We start from the raw sequence: 18,707 nt of genomic DNA, 5'->3' as shown, positions 1-18,707 counted from the left end.
AGTCTGCCCCGCTGGTCCCCAGATACGCCCACAGTTTCACGTTGGCACGTTCAGCAAGCAGCAAGCACAACGAACGAGGAGGCAGGGGAGGAAGCACAACGAGGGGGCAGGGGAGCAAGCACAGCTAGGGGGCAGGGGAGAAAGCACAGCGAGGGAGCAGGGGAGCAAGCACAGCGAGGGGGGCCGCAAAGCAAGCAAAACGAGGGGGCAGACGCGCAACAGAGGGGACAGACGCACAATGAGGGGACAGAGGCAAGAACACGGGCACAATCAGGGAAGATAGGCAAGAAAGGCGAGCACTCACCGGAGGACTCGGAAGCTTCTCGACTTCTTCCGGCAGCGGACGGGCAGAAATGGCGTCAGAAAAGCGCTGCCATTATCGAATTCGGGGGCGTGGTTTTTGCTGTTGAGTGATGGATGACGTCACGGAGTTAAAAACTGCAAAAAACACGCCCCCGAATCCGAAAAAGACGGGGCTTGAACGGAGTGACGCCCCACTCCTCCAATGGTTGGCCTCCGTTTAGGAAGCTAGCCGATGGAGAAGAGGGGCGGGTTCAAGCCCACGTACTAAGAAACATACAATCCTGGCTGCACGACACTGCTGCACAGTGTACGCTAGGCCGAGACCTAATACTGCACCATGCAAAGCCCTGCTCACGTTTCTTTTTTTTTATTTCCGTAATTTTTTTTTTTTTTTTTTTTTTTTATAGATTTTTGTGTTTTATTGAAATCTTACATGAACAAGTAGTTGTAAATACAATCACATCATGGAACAAATTGCCACGGCTTTTACGGTTAAGCCAAACAAATTTTGTAGGGCAGATTTCCAAAAAGGTGTGAAGTTATAACATTTTAAAAAACACAGTTAACCTACTTCTAAGAATGCAAAACATACAGTCAAATGTTATTTTCAATACATGAAAACTTAAAAATTGTTTTTTGTTGGTTTTAATCTCTTAAAACGGCTAAGACAAAGCACTAGCTTTTTATATTATGTACAGCATTCTCCTATGTGGTCTAATTGAAATTAAAAAAGTGTAACTGTCCCAAACAAGGAGGTTCTTGCAAAACCATGATTGAACATTGTTTCCCCTGCCTCATTTAACTGCTAAAATGAATCCTAAAACAATAAAAGCACTGTCTGACCCATAAGGATTGGGAATCCTGCAAGTCTAGTAACTTACAAATGCATTAAACGAAAAGAAGAAAAACTCAGGTATATACAGTATAGACGTTCAGTCATCATTTAATGACTGCCAAATTGCTATTTAAGTGTTTATACTTTATTTTGCCTTAAAAGAATGCATTTATGCCAATTCGATATTGCCAATTTTCCTTTTTTGTTATTCTTTATTTCCACTGTTGCCCATAAGAATCTTGATAAAATTCCTGGTTGTCATTATTGTAACCATAGTTACCAGAATAATCACCACCTTGCTGGAGTGGCTGTTGAGCGATGGGTTGGGAGCCCCAGTTCTGGTTGTTGGTCTGGCGGCGTTTGGAATCCGGTTGGTTGTAACCATCAGCCTTTCTCTTGCCTCCTACGTTGCCCCCGCGGTTGCCTCTAGCTCCACGAGCACCACGTCCTCTCTGCTGCTGTACAGGACCCCCACGCCCACCCCTAGCTCCTCTAGGTGGTCCCATGGGGGCTCCCCTCTGCGAGTAGCCAGCTCTACCTCTTGGTGGCGGGGCACCCCGCCCCCTGGGTGGTGGAGGAGCACCTCTTCCACCCCTTCCTCCACGTCCTCTAACTGGATAGCCATCATCATAACCATAGTAAGGATCTTCATAGCCACCACGGTAGTCATGATAATCATAGCCATAGTAATCGTCATAATAATCTTCGTAGCCATAGTAATCTGGGGGATAGGCATATCCACCTCTCCCACCACGTCCCCTCCCTCTTACAGGGGGTGGCATTCGGGGTGGAGGGTAGTAGTAATAATCTTCATACGGTGAGCTTCTAGTGGCTTGACGAGCAGCTTGGCGTTCTTTTCTTTTCTTGTCTGGTGGTTTAGCTAAGACTATTTCAATGTGTTCACCTTCTAAGTTTTTCCTATTCATTTCAGACATTGCCTTAACTGCTGCATCTCGATCCTCAAAATGAACGAAAGCATAGTCCTTTAGCTTTTTCACCCTTTCCAGTTTTCCAAACGCTGAAAAAGCTTTTTCCAATATTTCTTCCGTCACTGTAGCAGCCAAATTCCTCACAAATAACACTTTTACCTTTGCCATTATATCAGGATCAGGTACCTCAACAGGGTCTGCCCATTCTACAGTCACTATATTTCCCCATACTTTTACTTTTCCACTCATCAGCCGCCGCCTTGCTTGTGCTGCTGATTTATGGTCCTCATACTCCAGGAAGCAGAATCCTCTATTCTTTTTCTTGTCATCTGGCTGATGATACAGAATGACATCCACCAAACCTTCTGTGACTTTACTGAACTCTTCCAGTATATTCTCCTTGGTCTTGTTCTTTGGAATTGACCCAACAAATAGCCTGTTGTTCGCCACAGAGATGCATACACCAAGATGCTTTCCAGGCCGTATTTCATAGTTATCACACAATTTAACTGCCTCTTGTGCTGCATCCTTGTTACAAAATGTGATAAAAGCGTACCCTCGGTTTTGACCAGAAAGAGGATCCATCATAAGGCGGAGATCCCAAATAGGACCAGCTTTCTCAAACAGGGGAACCAATTCATCTTCATACAAGTCTCTAGGAATCTTCCCCACAAACACCTCTGTCCCAATTCCGGGCTGGGAGCCAGAGTAGACATCATCTGGAGGAGGACCACCATATTTCCTCTGTCCGGTGGTTACATCCAAAGTGTACCCCGTTCGTTCTAGCAAAGATTTGATCTTGGATTCATCTGGTCCCTTAGTGGAGTCTTGAACTTTGTTTCCTTGCTTCTCTCGCTGCCTGTAGGTTTTCATAACTCCACATAAAAATGCACTTTTATTCTGAACATGCGATAAGTCGCTTTCTTGAAATTGCTGCAGCACAGCCAAAGCCCCGTCTTCGTTAAACTCCCTAAGAGCATCTATAGCTCGTTCATCAAGGTCTTCAAAGGTCACCAAATCTGTCTGAAATATTTCATCAAGCCTCTCGGCCACCTTCTCAGAGAGGCCGGCCTCTATCAGTGACTTGTAGTGTTCTGTGTTTTCTGCTAGAGTTACACTGCAAGAGGTATCCATGGGTTCGTCCTCTTCTGTTTTTATTGTAGAAAAAATATATATCTACATGGAGCATAACATATACATGGGTGAACAAAAAAAAAAAAAAGAGAAAAGAAAGGAAGAAGGAAAACGCCCGGGGGGGGGGGGGGGGGGGGAGGGGGGGGTTGAGGTGAGGGAGGTGGACTTGTTCGTTCCCTGCTTCCAGTCTTATTGGAGTTAGTCCAAATCCTGTCGTTCGAGCTCGGCTTGTCCTTCGGTTCCCCGTCCCCAGGTTGCGTTGATTGTCCTTCTCTATCCCACACCCCCGCCGCAAGCGGAAGAGATAGATAGAGACCCCTGCTCACGTTTCATTGGTGTTTTGTATCACTCTGAATCATGCATTTGTTTGCCTTTCTAAAGCTGTGTGCAACAGTTCATTTTCTTGACCTTGAGACTTTTTTGCCGTTGTCACTTTAACATTTAAAGAACGTAGGAAGACTTGGTTTAGTTAAACCCAGCTTGTTAGAGGGAATTCGACTGCTTTTAAGAGCGAGGCCGGCGGTTCATTTAAAAAGTAGTGTTTATTTCAAAACTGGAAAGGTTTAACTAAGTCACTACAACAGAACTAGATAACTATTTCTGTTATGTACAAACGAGCACTAGTGTGTAAAGTTTACCAACGTCTTATTATAGGTTTTCATTTACAGGTGCTTATCAGTTCCCTGACCACAGCTAAGACGTAGATACATAATGCTGTTTTTTTAATTGCTTATTGGCAGCACAATCGGTGCAAAGGTTGCGGTATTTCGGGTGTCTAGGAGCTTAGTAGTGCATGTGTTTTATCTTTGCTCCTCCAAGCTGGCCCTACACTTGTGCTCACTCGTTCTGAGTCGCGCAGTTCATAACTGGCATCAGCAGTGACCACACTACATCCCTTTTTAACTTACTCAAATCACTGTAGTCCAATGCAGTGAGTGGTATATCTTTCCGAAGGCCTGACACTTCTGAGTTGAGATAGGATGCCGTAAAGTGGTGTGTGCTAAGAATGTCAGGAATTTAACCAGGGTCATGAGAGAAGAAAACGGGGAGCTACTTTCAGTTGCCTGGTAAACGAGTTCTATGTCGCAGGGTGCCTTTGTCTCTTGTCAGTGATCATTGAAAGTTACTGAACCATGTATGAAGATTGAAAATATTGAAGTAACACACTGTTTTGGGGCTCCTTAATTTGCATTTGCTTCTCAGTGAAATGTTTTTTTTTTTAAACTGTGCTTTACAAAGGTGCATTGGGGAAGCCAAGAGCTTTGCACACTCATTATAAAGAAGCTACCTATTGGCTTTACTAGTGATTGTTAGGTTTGACTACAGGCAGCTATAGTTGTGTTAACAGATTTAGTTGTCTGCTGCAAAATCTCATGTTTTTTCGTTTTTTGAAAAAAAAACACACAATTGTATGTAAATAGACATATGCTTATAGAAGGTTGGAGAAGAATGAGTATGCTTGATGGTGAAAGCTAAGGTTGCACATTACTTTAAAAAAATAAATCCTTTGCCTCTTTTACAGGTTTTCACTGTAAGATAGGAAAAGTAAACCAATAGAAAAAAACGCCTTCCCACTCCTTTTTTCTGTTTCTTTACTTTTCAAGCAATCTCTGCTTTAACTTAAAATATTTAAAGCTAAAATGTGGATGCTACGATTGATTTGCAATACAATTGCTCTCGCATTACTGAAAGCTTGAGCTATTGGCGTTGCATTATTATTAGCAACGCCAATAGCTCAAACTTTCAGTAATGCGAGACCTATTGCATTTCAAATGCTTGTTTTTATTTCCAGCATGGACAGATGGTCTATTACACAAACATTGTAGCCAACCGAACAACTGAATTAAAGTGTCCAAGAATCAAATTAAGCTAACCCATGATGACTGGACTTGACTAGTGTTTTCAAAACCACCATTCATGCCCTAGCAGCACAGAAGATGAGAGAGGAAGCAGTACACTAATGTAGTAAAACGATATGCCCCAATAACTGTTAGTGGCCTGATACATGTCTATGAGCCTGAGAGACACATTAGAGTGACAAGATGCGCTATATGTGCACAATACCTCCCCTCATATTGCATCATGGCTAATGCCAACCATTTTGGGTCTTGTGAAGTGATTTCTGAGAATACTTGGATTTTGCAGTCCATACGTGAAACTACATGTCCCAGAATGCAACACACCCTTGGCTAACAGCCAGGGAAGGCTGCACGGGTGGAGCTTGACATGGATATGACTCAACTTTAAATGGATGGATTTACTGGACATTCTCCTATGGACGTATATCCAGACACTTTGGGCCAGATTTTCAAAACATACACACAACGCAGCACAACACCCTTTGTGTTACTTTTAGGGTACTTTTCAGCACAAAACTAGTTTTGCGCTTGAAAGTAAATTCCCCCCAAAAATGTTATGGTGGTTCGCATCACTTTTGCAAAATGTTTGAAAATCTACCCCTTTGTATTTTGCTTTCCCCAATTTTGACTTTTCCCTGATTCCGGCACCAGACTCAAAGTTGCAGTTTTAGCAAAACATAGTTCAGTAAATGACCACCTATTTTTCCCGTGTACATCCTTGCACAATAGTGAAACCTAAATGTTGCGTTCCATGCATCATACACCCACTTCCAAAAGCCATGTCACCCACTGCACCATGCACATGCACCCCAAAGCTACTGTGTGAGGAAGATCGATGTCATCTGAAAAGAGGCATGGATGGTGCTCCCTATTTATTTGACATTCTCCCCGGGCTGTTCAAACTACGGCCCTCATTTGCAAGAGACCTGCACAGCCAGAGCGTCACTTTTAATGATGCACCGGTGGCGCAGGCCTCTCAATCATATCTACAAGGCAGAGGAAAGCCAACCTGCATGGCTTTTCAAGTCGCTGAATTGCCTCACATTGCTCCGGGGAGGCTTGGCATGGGTGTTGCGGTGGGTGTTCCCACTCAACACCCATGGTTTTTTATGTATTCCCACATTTACAACATAGCACAAATATGGAAATGTGTCAAAACCCTCGCCTGGGGTGGCTTAACAGTTGTTTTGTTTTGCAGGAAGGTGTCCCCTCTTGCACAAAAATAACCTGATTTCAACACAGGCACCCTTGCACCATTTTGCATAGGCTCCAATGTGTGTGCCAGCGCAGTGGAAGAGGGCAGGAATGTGGCGTATCGCATAGATACGGAGGATTCCTGTCATTCTCTTTTGCCGCAGGGCAGTACAGCAAAGGGACATGCAGCATTGCCCTGTGTCAAATTGTTGTCTGTGTATACATTGCTCTCTGTTTGCCGCTGCCTTAGAAATAGACTTTATTCCTTCGCTGGGATCTGAATAAGTTGCATCTCTGGCTGCACATGCAGGGATGGCTTTTATCGCTGACTTTTAGGTGCACCTCACCAACGTTAGGTCCCAACAGCCTGGAATTTAAAGACTTTCCCAGTAGCACATAAGCAGGATTTCGGGAGCGTATGTTTGTGCACATGGCACTGATATGGTTAGTAGGCCATTACTGTGTGTAATTTCTTTTTTTTTTCTTTTTAAAGCAAAGGCTGTTTTCTGACATTCTATTTTCTTTTTTAACAGAAAATACTTTCCCTTAATGTACCTTCATTACAGAATGTGCTAGCTAGCATTTTGCCTCAATACTGAGATATAGATTTAGGAGTGGGTTTGTAATTGAATAAAATTAATTTGAATTTGATGCATTTTTTGAGTTTGTACCTATTTTAAATGGTGAGTTTTAGTATTTTAAATAGTTTATCATTAAATAAATAACATTCTACGAGGCCTATTTAAAACTTTTTAAAATGGATTGATCCACTGTTCCAGTCCTGGGATCTATTAAGCTGAACAGATGTAGCAATTTTCCTAGGACACACTTGGGTTACAGTTACAATGACTGGGTTTGGGTTGAGTAAAAGGTGTCAATCAAAACAGAAGCCCCCAACAAGCAGTATCCAACCATGAGTCTTACCTAACTTTTATACCTTGGAAATTATGGGACACACACGGACTCTCGCATAGCAGCAAGTTAAGACAAATGACAAGGAAATCCATAAAAAAGAGACCTGCTCCAAGGGACCACATTGGTCCTGTCACACTGGGCGCAGGCCAGATGCATTTAGCAGGGCCGTCATAGGTAGCGCTTTCGCACTATGGATAATTAAAAATTTGCTAACTTTCGTGCCAAGAATTTTCAATTCTATTAAGGACAGGAGGCGAGGATTATGCTTTCTCATTTCTTTACTGTCCAAATACAGCAGCCAATGAAAAGACAGTAAAGAAAACACAAAAACTACATATCCCATGAGCACCAGTAATGACCATAGAGGTGATATAGTATAAAAGGTGGGATAAGTGTTATCCCCAAGCACTCGTTTTATTCCAAAGCTAATCCCAATCATTAAATTTATTTGGGTTGGTGCGTCATTTGTCGCACGTCGTCTCACCGTGCCTTTAAATGTCAAAACGTGATGTTTGGAGGGTCACCTGCCCACCAGAAATGTGCGCACAATATATCATGAAACTCTCGGGTTTCTTCACAAAGTTCAATTTTATTTCATTCAAAATCTGTAATCCATTCAAAGTTTTGGATTCAGTTCATCGTTCAAATTGGACATCATATGCAGGCATAATCAACATCTTATGGTGCAATAGTCAATGTTGTTCGCAGCTTTTCAAGAATACCCAATGCATTGCGGGTCGACAAAGCAGGACCCTTCATCAGGGGTCTATAAAGAGAAGAACCAGGACCTGATAACATACTCCACTTTAAGAATAAATGACAAAAATACATGACGAAAATACATACAATTTTCATGCCAAACTTGAATTATGTGACTAATCTCATGAAAAAGGTGCAACATGATGGAATAGTGGTTTACTCAACTAATGTGGTGAATCGCTAGCGTGGACACAACCGAGGTGCCTGGGTGGTACGTGATGCGGTAATTAACATGCACCAGCCTTTGCATTTAAGTACAAGACATGCGGGATTGCGAACATGTTTCAGGCGGACACTGATTCAAATATGTCACTGCGATACGCTATAATACACAAAGTGTATGCCAAGTTGTATGCGCTGACTAAAATAACTTACATTGCACTGCAACAAGCCGTGTCTCTACTCCTCTCACAAATGATAGCGTTGAGGAAGTGGATTTACGCGCGAGTAGAAAATAGTGAAAGACGGACTACCGACGTTCACCTGACAGGAGTAACTACCAATAAAAACGCGGAAAACGCTCATTGCACATGTCATGTGATACGAGTATGATGGCTTCATAAGGAAATGAACAGTGATACATTAATAAAGTTGTGTTGAAACGCAATATACTGTCAATATGCAAAACGACAAAAAGGTGTGCAGCATTATAAGTGAAAGCAAAAAATACATAAAAGGTGCCATAGAGGACAACACTTCCTCTTTCTTTGTCCAGAACAGTTCAACTAAAAGGAGAAAGTCTCAAAATCAAGGATCCAAGAAGAAGGACACGAAAGGTAGACCAGAGGAATCCTAACGAAGAAACTGAGGCCGAAGATCTCCTGCGCGAAGCACCATCCTCAGGCAACGGGAACTTGAAGGCAGGAGCTCATTTAGGATCTGAACCTGAAAGGTAAAACAGAGCCGTAATAACCCAAACCCACACAGGTATAAATGCAACGATAACCAAAAGTAGGGTGGGAAAAAACAAGGCATATAAACAGTAGAACACATATCATAATACAATTGCATAGAAGCAAACGATACTGTACAAGAGAAAATGCAGTCATGAAACAAGGGTGGGATAATCCTCGCCTCCTGTCCTTAATAGAATTGAAAATTCTTGGCACGAATGTTAGCAAATTTTTAATTCTATGGCAGGACGGAGGCTCTGATTATGCTTGTTCAAAGCTTAGCCACCACAACAGAAGCAACATCCACAATAGGTTTAAAATAAAAGGTTTTAAAAACAGACTCGGAAGACCAATCAGCGGCCTTCATGATGTCATGGAGACTGACACCCAAAGAAAAAGCTTTAGAGGCCATCGCCCCCGTGCAGAATGAGCATCAAAGAGGGAAACATCAATGCCAGCCTCAAGCATGAGCCAACGGACCCATCTCGCCAACGTAGCAGGAGTGACCGGTTTGAAAGGCTTTTGCAAAGCAATTAAAAGTTGACCTTGTAAAGTTTGTCGAAAAGGAGCAGTACTCACCTCATAATCCTTGATGCATTGAACCACACAAAGTTGTGGATTATGAGGAAAAGAAGGATAAGTCACAGAAGACGTGTTACATTTAGTACGTCCAGAAATCACAAAGGACACGCCTTCCGGCGAAAATGAACGACCAGCAAGGTCCAAAGCCCGAACATCTGAAACACGTTTGCAAGACAGCAGGCACAACAACATAGTCAATTTTGCAGACAATTGCTTGCGTGACAACAAGGAATTAGAAGGCCATGATTCCAGAAAACGCAGAACAACAGAAACATCCCACAAAGCGACGTATTTAGGACAAGGAGGTTTTACCATCCGAATTCCTCTGAACAATTTGGAAACTAAAGGATGTTCCCCAACAGGCTTACCATCTACAGAACATGTCCATCCGAAATGGCGGAACGAAAACTATTAACAGTTCTGTAGGCCAAACCAGACGAAGCAAGAGACGCAAGAAAATTCAGAACCAAAGTCATATCCGCAGAAGCGGGATCCACTTGCCGTTGTGAACACCAATCACATCAACGTTTCCAAGCTGACGCATAACGTTTATGTGTGTTGGGGGCCCAAGCCTCACCGATAAATCTGGCAGCGTCTTTAGATAGGCCTGGGATTTGCCAGCGACCCCCGAAATCCCCCACGCCACCAGACGGACCTGACCCTATAGAATGAGGGGATGAGGTTCCAGAAGAGGGTTCAGCAACAGGTTCCACTTGTGGGGAAGAAGGAGCGGCGAGGAGCAGCTCATCTCCAGAAGAACCGGAAACCAAGCCTGGGCTCTCCAAAGCGGAGTGATGAGAATGAGCTCCGATTGAAAGTGCCGCGCGTGGGCCAGAACTCTGGGAATCATCACAAAAGGTGGAAACGCATAACACAGGAGAGGAGGCCAAGACTGGAGAAAGGCATCCGAGGCCAAGGCCTCCGGATCCGGACGCCAACTGTAAAACTGGGGAAGCTGTTTGTTGAGGCGAGAGTCAAAGAGGTCTAGGTGACAATGTCCCCAAAGACGGGATAAGGACCGAAACACCCGAGGGTGAAGCCTCCAATCGCTGTAATCCCTCAGATGACGAGAGTTCCAGTCTGCTATCCGATTGTCGCGACCAGGAAGGTACTCTGCAATAACTGTGATCTGTCGTTGCAGACAAAGATGCCAAAAATCCTTCCCAATCTCTGCTAGGAGTTTGGACCTCGTTACCCCCAGTTTGTTGACATATCGCACCGCCGAGACATTGTCCATGCGGAGGAGAATGCAACAATTGGACGTGAGAGGGGTGAGACAACAGATGGCAAAGGAACCCGCTAGAAGTTCCAAACAATTGATGTGAAGGGTCAGTTCCTCCTGAGACCAACGACCCCCCGTTGTTACGGAGCCGCACCGGGCTCCCCAACCCCAGAGACTCGCGTCTGATTCTATCACCACATCTGGGGTCTTCCCGAACAGTGCCCGACCGTTCCAAGACTCTGTGTGCTCCAGCCACCATAACATCTCCCAACGAGCATCCTCCGCAAGAGGAATGAGATCCGAATAATGAAGACCTTTCTGAAGATGTTTGATCTTGAGGCGCTGGAGAGCACGATAGTGCAACGGACCCGGGAAGATCGCTTGGATCAAAGAGGACAACAGACCTACAATCCGAGCCACCGACCGCAACGAGACCATCTGTTTGTATAGTACCATCCTCAATTCTCTCTTGATTGCTCTGATTTTCTGACCAAGCAGGAGGAGCTGGCAAGACACCGAGTCGATCCGAAACCCGAGGAAGTCCATTGTCTGAGAAGGCATGAAGTCGGACTTCTGAGGATTCACAAGAAAACCGAGAGACTGTAAGAGATCTATGGACCAAAGTAAATGAGATTGCAACAGGTGAGGACATTGCGCCATGAGCAGAATGTCATCGAGATACACAATCAAGCGTACTCCGCGGGCTCGCAAAGACTCCACCACTGGACGCAGAAGCTTTGTGAAACACCACGGAGCTGATGAGAGGCCGTATGGGAGGACAGTGTACTCGAACCACTTCCCAAGCCATTGAAACTGCAGGAAGCGGCGATGAGGACCGTAAACAGGAACCGATAGATAAGCGCCCTTCAGGTCGAGGCGGACCATTCAGTCCCCTTCCTGAAGAAGATCCCGTAGAAGATGGATGCCCTCCATCTTGAAGTGACAATATACCACTCCACCATTGAAATCCTTCAGATTGAGAACCAAGCGTGAACCGCCTCCCTTTTTCTCCACCAGAAACACAGTGCTGACGAAACCGTCGGGATGCAGAGAAGTTGGAACTATGGCCCCTTTGGCAAGACGTACTTCTTCATGTAGGTCACCATGGTTGGGTCAATGTCAGGCGTGTCTGCCAACTTGTCAGAGAGGTCCGGACGGGGACATTCCGAACGCAAACGGGCCCGTACCTCCTTGTCAAAAGGACGGCGAATATGCGTCTGCACATAATCTGCCACTTCAGGTGAGGGAAGCCAGGCAGAGGAGTTAGGATGAACAATGTCCGCAGGATCAAAGGTCAGAACCTGTGGGTTAGAAGGGGCATCTACAAAGTGCTCCTTCCGAGCATTCTTCTTAGGAGGAGGAACCACCGGGTCAGAAGAGGAAGAATCAGAGGAGGAACCTGAAGTCGAAGAAGAGTCGTGCTGTGTAGGCACAGATTTGGACGCCTTTTGGAAGGGTGCGAAGAGGAGAACGTCTTCGCCAGTTTGGCAAAATCTGCATGATGCGGATTCTTGGGAGACTTTTTGGAATGGCCGGAGGAAGGAGGCAACCAACCTTGTTGAACGGCATAGTCGGACAAATGCCGCTTTAGCGGGGCAATAGCATGGAACAAGGCTTGACCCATCAATTCGCTATTCACAGAGCCATACTGCTCGTCATCTTCATAACCATACTCCTCTCCATCATAATAATCTCCCATATTGCCAAAATATTTGGATTACGCCCACAAGAGGAGAGAATATGTATTAACAAGCCAAAGGGCACTGCAGGGGGAGTGTAACCCCAAAGCAAGCCAAGCAAAGCAGGACAAACCTGACTGCACCAGTAAATTAAATGTGGAGGGAGGGCTTGCTTGTCACACTACAGACACTCTAGGCAAAGCCTATGCAAAATTTACAACCCCCACTCTTTTTTATTAAGGAAGGCGTGAAAGGGGGCAAAATACAGCCAGGCAGGTGGGCACAAGCTTCAAGAAGCGTTTAAATGAATTCCTCTGAAGAGAACAGCCGCCTCCGCGCACTCTGTGACCTTTGTCGGGCTGGAACGTCAACAGAGCGTCTGCGCATGCACGGGACGGAATGCCGGCTGAATGAGAGACGCGCGAGCTCAACGCGCGTCTCTCTGCCCCCAACTCCCGCTCCACAGTAAAGGTACGAGGCGCGAAGAATGCGCCTGTAAGCGGGGGGTGAACACACGCCCCCGTATGAGCAAAACCGAAGCGGACACTTCGAGGAGCCGACGCGGCTGGAAGGAGCGCAGCCTGACCTTAAACAACCCAATACTGCAAGAAACAAGCAGCGCAAAGCGGCGAAATGCAGGTAAACAGCGCACAGTCAAAGTAGTAACATTAATACATTAGCATAAGTATAAACCAAGAAAGAGCACTTAACTGGCTGCGGAGCAGCAAAGAAAGAGGAAGTGTTGTCCTCTATGGCACCTTTTATACTATATCACCTCTATGGTCATTACTGGTGCTCATGGGATATGTAGTTTTTGTGTTTTCTTTACTGTGTTTTCATTGGCTGCTGTATTTGGACAGTAAAAGAATGAGAAAGCATATTCGGAGCCTCCGTCCTGCCATAGAATTGACGGCCCTACTTTGCTAAGTCAGGGAGCTCTGCGGTAATTTGGTTGGTGGCACATCTGCATTCAGGGATTTTACACACACAGGACCAAATAAAGCTCAAATTTGTTCACCCCGCCTAGTGAATTATTTCCAGCACAAATGGGAAAAATATCACATATCTGAGCTGGAAATAACCCAATCTGGCAACACTGCTTCCGGTACTCGAGGGCAACTATCGGTTTGAAATACATGAAATAGAAAAAGGACAAAAGTAATCCCCAGAGTAATGTTTAGCTCCAGCTTTCGACGGTATCACCAAATTATGCCAATGAGCAAGTGGGCAATCCCATGAACACACAATTTTAATTTGTGTTCAGAATCAAATATACTCTTTATTTTTGCTTGTAAACTTGTTTTTAACTCCCAACTTTATTAAAATGTTGTTCTAAAAAATAGTGTCAGAGCGGCTAATATTATGTAGCAAATGGCGACCTAATTACGTGACAAAACTGACTAAATCGTGCTGCCGGAAAAGAAAAATTATGGCATTCTCGAACATGCCAATAACCCTGGTCTGACGTAACTCCTGATTTTTGAAGCCAAAAATGGCTTTATTTTGGCTGCCTCCCTACTGAAATTGCCTCCCATTCAATAGACGTCTATGGGTGAAATACATTCAAACAATTTTTTTTAATCACCCTCTTTCCTCTAAAAAAATGTTGGCATGTATGCTTTCTGTGGCATTCTTGTATCACTATTTTGACATTGTAGTGCCAAATGAAAGAGACAAGACCCTAATGCTTTCGAAAACACAAATGTTATTTAAGAAGAAAACACATTTAGCAACCCTAAAACACTATTCACCAACAAATAATGCTATGCATGAAAGCACTGGAGCAACATTTTCCTAACAATATATTTTTCAACTTCCAGTGTAAAATAATTTGCATAAAACAAAACATATTGCACGAGCACAATAAGACTACCTACCTGTAGACACTTCTTGTATTAAAAGAGATGTCTCTTTTATTCTGTGCATTCCAAATATGTTTTACAACTGGTATTCCATTTCAGGTTTAGTATGGGCATCCTCAAGCAACTCTTTCCAGTGAGAAGATTTTTGTGACAAAGATGGGCTCATTATTTCTACTCTATCTGATTAATTTTAAATATGAAAAGAATTTGTTATATTGCATGCAAAAGCCCATTCAAGCCAACAGACCTGATTCAGGAGGTAGACTTCCGATTTTTTTAAGCAAAACATGACTTTATTTTACCTGCCTCTCGCTGAAAAATTGCCTCTGTTTCAATGTATGTCAATGAGCAAAATGTATTCCCCACATTGTTATCGAAATATCCCACTTTCCAGCTGTAAAGCATTGGCATGTGTACAAATTCCTTCTCCTGACTATTAGCTGAGGTAATTATTACTACCTACAAATATGTTCACTTCTTTATTATTTATCTGCATACCGCAATGAAAATGTGAAAGTTGACTAGCTAGCTTTTCCAGAGTGATCACCATGGTATGGCCAGGGTCAAGGGTCCCTTTGAGCAAGAAACCTTATTTTGATTTAAATCTCAATTTATGCAGCAGCTGATTGATGATGCTTCAATGCATTTTCTCCTTCGGCTAGTCCACAGCAAGTGACAACTACTTCATAATGTAGGAAAAGTAAGAATTTTAAGACATACACACACCCCAATAATCAAGGTTTACTAACTTTTATTACTGGTAAATACACCTGCGCTCGCACGTTTTATTTTTTGCCCCAGTCTACTTAAGTGTACTTAACACAGAAAAAAAATATCACCCTCGAAATTGCCTTTGACACATTTTTCTGAAGCACATTCTTTGCCAAAAAGCTCAGCATTCTTGATAAAAATACAACAAAAATAGGGGACAGAAACAATTTAATTTTGTTAATCCCTCTGAAGAAATTAGATAGTTATTTTTAAATCATCCTGAAGTCATCAGTAAAAATCCTAGCTTAAGAAGTCATTGTTAACTAATTTTCAAGTCATCCTCAGTCATCAAAAAGATTCTTATCTTGTGAAGTAATCAAATAGTCCTTTTCAAGTCATCCTGAAATCATCAGGTTCAAGTTTCTAAACTTTGCTGATGACTTCAAGAGCTGGGTGATGACTGATGGTGTTAGAATTGACTTCTGCAGTACTTGTATGATTATCCAAAGACTCAGGGATGACTTCTTTTTTTTTGATAATCACATTTTATTGAATTTTTCAATACAAATAAGTTCATTGGCAACAAGTCACAAATTTCATTTAGAAACCCCTGTCCCTCCCAAATGACAACACAGATCTTATTAGTCTTTTCAGAATAGATAACTAGCGCCCTCATAGCACATTGAGTGAGCAAGAAAGGACCCATCAGGATGGTAACAAGACAAACCATTTGCCCCACACTTTGCTGAACATCTCCGGGCATCCTCGAGCCTCAAAGAGGGCCTCCTCTTGCACCCCGCACCAGTCCACCCCCCTTCTCCATTTCTGTAGTACCGGTGCCTCAGCCTGAGACAATCTAGCCACAATGTCTCGCTTCGCCACAGCCAATGCTGTTCCCAGGAAGCGCTTGTCGGCCCGGGAACCGTCCAGGCCATCGAACACTCCCAGTAACAAATGTCTCGGGTCGTGGGGAACCACCCAGCCGAAAGCCCGCGTAAGCTCCAATTCCACCCCCTTCCAGAATGGATCCAAGGCCGGACAGAGCCATACCATGTGATAGAAGTCGGTTTGGGTGCCAGCACAACTTGCAGAGGCCGGGGAGGTTCTCGCACCAGCTCGAAAGAGACGGGCCGGCGTGAGATATGCCGTGTGGAGGAAGTAAAGTTGGACCAGGCGTAGCTTTGAGGATGTGGTTAGGGTTTTGGGTGCCATAAGGGCATCGCGCCAGTCCGCTTCATCCAAAGGGCCCACCCACCCCTGGGAGTGTAGGAGGGCATGTCTTTGCTGTAGGACAGAAAAGGAACACATGTGATCCCCTACCCACACGTCTCCCAGTAGGGAAATCCCCACCAGGTCCCAACGGCGGAAACCCTCCAGGGTCGAGGTCTCTCTCAACCAGGTGCCATGCCATAGGGGCGTTTGTCTAGTCAGTTTCCAATCCCAGTGCACCATGCGAAGGGCAGAGCGCCAAGCCACGTGGACCGTTCTGGTGACTGGGGGCATGGACTGTGGCATCGGGGAGCCGTATAGGAAACCCTGAATCTGCGCGAAGTCGAAGGCAGTGAGTTCCACCCGGTAGGCTGGGTCGGACCAGCCGCCCGCAAACCAATCGTGAATCACAATGAGTTTTGTGGCCAGGAGGGATGACTTATAAAGTAATCCTGTTTGACCTGGGTTGGAGAGGAGGACTTCTCCCTTACTGGCCCCAGGTACTGGGCTGACAGTTCAGGTTATCAGTCCTTCTCAAAATATCACTGCAATTGAAGCCTCTCGTTATCTTTTTTAAGTCGAGCCTAGGCAGCTCGCATGCGCTATCTGCAAGACCTGTTGTTATCTCCTCTATCAGCTTATGGCATGCCCATGAATTACCATTTGTTTGTTGTTGTGCCATTTAGAAATACAGGGTTTTTATTGGTGCATTGGGTCTGATTCTCCCGCCTTTGCGTGCTTGGGTCACACCAGGCGATTTCACTCATTGTTTGCTTGCGTTGGCCATCCCAATACGTCCGCGATTCCTCTTGTTCATCCTGATCTGACTTTTTATCTTGTAGGCTATCAGCATTGTTTTAGGGTTTCAGCCCCTTTCACGGAGCAATGTTCTGTTCGGCACCTGCAAAGTGGCAATTGCTGTCCGTTAGCTGTTGAGCTATGCCACCAGCTCTAATTAAAAAAAAATGTGTGACCTATTGCATTTCTAATGCTTGTTTATGGATGCTGTTGATCATGTGAGTACTCCTGCCTGCCTCACTCACCAGCAAACAGTGCAACAGACGGCACATACACTGGTCTGAGTGTCCTGGGTTGGCACACCAGGTGGAAGCCCATGCATCAACTACTCAGGGGTGGCACGTCATGCACTCTATAAGGAGGGCTCATTTTATGTACAATATATTGTTTCTCCACGTACAGCTTATGTTCTCACGTTCTACCCCTTTGCTTGCTCCTCTCACTCGCTTTCTTTCACCCCTCTTCCACTTTCACGTCGCGGGCGGTGATTGCTCGACTTTTTGCCTTAAGTTTAAAATGGCAAATACAGCCAGCTAGCAGTCGAAGGCCCAGCACAATGATCCTACCCTCTGCAATGGAAAACATGCAATTTTTCCCACATGCGAAACACAAATTATTAGAAATATTAGTAGTATTTTGTGCATCATTTTAAGAATCAGACTTACATTGCTACAGACGAGTACAAGCTAACTCGAAAAAAAGGCAAAGAGAAAATGGATAAAGTGGATTATTGATAAACTTAATTACGCATTCAAGTGAAATTGCAGACAAATTATATGTCTTCATAACATGAAGCAACTGAACCATGTGGTTGCTAACCCGGCACGCTGGGTGAAATACAATTTTGATCAAAGATGGCGGTTTCGAAGCAGTGAGCCTCAAACATGTGCTGCCAGTCCGCTTTCTGTCTTAATAATTGTTGAGTACATAGACTTGCTGTTAGATTTTTAGACTCTAATTCTGTCTTTTTTGCTAAATGCAGTGTTTTTTTTCTTTTCTTAATGTAATGGTTTTAAGTAACCACACAAATAAAGAATTCATTCATTCATTCAGTACGCTTTCTGTCTTCTAAGAAGTGGTATTCCCATAGAGTGTCTGCATGTTGATTAGCATTAACACGGTGGTCTGTGGTCTCCTATGGAATGCACGTAGGTGAAAAGTGATCCACGTGACTTGTGACACCATCAACGAATCTTGGTTTTTGAACCCGTATCAAGGTATGTGCTTATAATGGTAAAAAGAAAACTACAAATTGTAGAATGTAAAGTGTTGTTGACTTCACAGTAATGACGAATGTTTTAGAGAGCGACAGCAGTAAAATGATAGCTTTTGCAGAATTATACTGAGGGTGAGTTGAGAGCTATGCATTATGATTTTAATGGAGGGGTGTTTCTGCAGCCACTGAAAATGTACTGGGAGCAGGAAATAAGGACCAATCGAGTGGGCTGTGTTGTCAATGTCAGGGACAAGCAGCGCAGGTGCTACTATGAGGGGATGGGCGTAGCTGCCAAGTCGATCCATGTTGCGTAAAGGTAAAAGTGTACTTACTCTCAAAGGCTAGTCATCAGAATGAGTAAATTACATGAGCTACAAGGCATTCTGAATAGGTTGCAAACATCAACATAAGGCTAGCAACTGCTACCCCTAAATGCCACCACCCCTGCACCAAATGAAATGCTTGTAATAAACAAGCACTGTCAAAGCCAATAGGCATACTCTATAACTGAATTTGTGTATTGCCAATGGGTGTTGGTTAGGCCAGAACGAATGAATGGATGCGTTTTTCCATATGCTTATTCATTCATCTGCCCTCGTCACCTGTC

At 44.2% G+C, this 18,707-nt stretch overlaps 1 pseudogene; it reads right to left on the bottom strand.

Annotated features, from left to right (window-relative positions):
• Positions 1-696: 696 nt before the first annotated feature.
• On the bottom strand, positions 697-3,217 carry LOC144773294 (heterogeneous nuclear ribonucleoprotein R pseudogene; annotated as a pseudogene).
• Positions 3,218-18,707: the final 15,490 nt, after the last annotated feature.

Source organism: Lissotriton helveticus, chromosome 8 (genome assembly GCF_964261635.1).
Source record: "Lissotriton helveticus chromosome 8, aLisHel1.1, whole genome shotgun sequence".
In the NCBI taxonomy this organism is placed as follows: domain Eukaryota; kingdom Metazoa; phylum Chordata; class Amphibia; order Caudata; family Salamandridae; genus Lissotriton; species Lissotriton helveticus.
The sequence above is the reverse complement of the archived record's forward strand: the minus strand, read 5'-3'. Positions and strand labels throughout refer to the sequence as shown.